This window comes from Lucilia cuprina, chromosome 6 (genome assembly GCF_022045245.1).
Source record: "Lucilia cuprina isolate Lc7/37 chromosome 6, ASM2204524v1, whole genome shotgun sequence".
NCBI classification, from domain to species: domain Eukaryota; kingdom Metazoa; phylum Arthropoda; class Insecta; order Diptera; family Calliphoridae; genus Lucilia; species Lucilia cuprina.
In genome coordinates this window covers 57425300-57427122 of record NC_060954.1, presented here as the reverse complement: position 1 = coordinate 57427122, position 1823 = coordinate 57425300, and the positions used below count along the sequence as shown (strand labels likewise).

The window sequence follows — 1823 nt, the reverse complement described above, 5'->3', positions numbered from 1 at the left end:
GACTATAGACTAGACTATAGAATAGACTATAGACTAGACTATAGACTAGACTATAGACTAGACTATAGACTAGACTATAGACTAGACTATAGACTAAACTATAGACTATACTTTAGACTAGACTATAGACTATACTTTAGACTAGACTATGGACCAGACCATAGACTACACTCTAGACTAAACTATATATTAGACTAGAATACAGACTATGATAAACTTGATTTAACATATTTTTATACGAGAAAAATGTACTTTTGATGTAATAATTTAAAAAATAGTACTTTTTGTAAAACTTGTCCAACAATCTTTATAAAAACTACTAAATTTTTTTTCTAAATAACTTATTTAATTTAAAGAGCATCTAAGAAAAACTAAAACACAGCAGCTTAGAAAAAAACTTCCAAAAACTTGAACATTTTTAAGTGAAAAATTGCAATCTATTACACTGATTTGTGGCTTAAAGCGATTGTTGTATGAAGTTTTAGTAAAAAGAAAAACCAAATTCAATTGGACAAAAAAAGTTAAACAAAAACAAAATCAAATCAGTAAAATTTAAACGTGTTGTTGGTTTTGGTCTATGTCGAGTTTGTTTTTCCTCTTTATGCTTGAATGAATGCAATTTTACAGCATGGTTTTTATGAAAATGACTTGGCGCTTTTCAAACTAAGAACGAAGTTATAAAGCGAGTATGTGGAGGGAGGGTTGTTAAGGAAGAGGTGCTAGATGCTGTAAAAGTGTTACTGTTTGGTTTTGATTGTAAAATGTATAGAAATCAAACGAACGGGTTGACGACGACTCGTATAGTATGTTGACTATGCCACGGTGACCATGGCACACATGCAAGTCGGATTGTAAGCAATGACTGACTGCAAACATGCCAGTTTTGCTGGTGTATGTAATGAATGTTATTATTGTTGCCTTTGGCTGTTATTTAGTTGCCTCTAACATGACTGAGTGGAAATTGGTAAACGAGTGAATGACTGACTGGACTGCTAATAAACACTTTTGTGGGATTGTGTAATTACCCTTTAAATTTTGACAAAAAATATCTAAAAACTTTTTAGTGCAAATCTTTATTTTATATAAATTAATTTTAATACAATTGAATATTAATAATCATGATCAATATAATTTCAATGATTTTTAAATTGTTAGTAATTTTTTCTTAGTAGTTCTACGAGCACTTCTAATTTATTGGCTTTGGGAGGTGATTAGTGCAGCTTTGGCCTGTTTTAAGTTGCTGTAGTAATATGTTTTTTTTTTTTTGAATATTTTTGGTCAAGGAGTTGTAAGAAATACAAGGTGTTTTTTTTTTAATTTTAGTCTCAATTTTTCATTAAAACAACTTATTCAACATGATTTGTTTATGTTAGGAATTTGAAAATGTTTATTATAATTTAAATGAATGATGCGAAAAATTAATAAATTATGTTTGATTTCAAAACCATTGTAAGTCAAACTTAATTAGTTTAAACAAAACAAATTATACATTTAAAACATTTGATGAACAAAATATGTTCAGAATTTTCATTATTAAACAATATTAGGCTCGAGTTCATAAACTGGGCAATCGACTAGACTATAGACTAGACCACAGACTAGACGATATACCAGTCTATAGACTAGACTACAGAATAGTCTATAGACTATACTATAGACTAGACTATAGACTAGACTATAGACTAGACTATAGACTAGACTATAGAATAGACTATAGACTAGACTATATACTAGACTATAGACTAGACTATATACTAGACTATATACTAGACTATATACTAGACTATATACTAGACTATATACTAGACTATATACTAGACTAT

General features: G+C 28.8%; 1 protein-coding gene and 1 long non-coding RNA gene across 2 annotated transcripts in view; one reads left to right on the top strand and one right to left on the bottom strand.

Annotated features, from left to right (window-relative positions):
* The window catches only part of LOC111682506 (homeobox protein cut), an 81103-nt gene that overhangs the window by 57936 nt on the left and 21344 nt on the right, over positions 1-1823 (bottom strand). The gene's annotated exons all lie outside the window — the stretch shown is intronic.
* LOC124420580 overlaps positions 1-1823 on the top strand; it is a 64604-nt gene that overhangs the window by 61824 nt on the left and 957 nt on the right. The window lies entirely within an intron of this gene.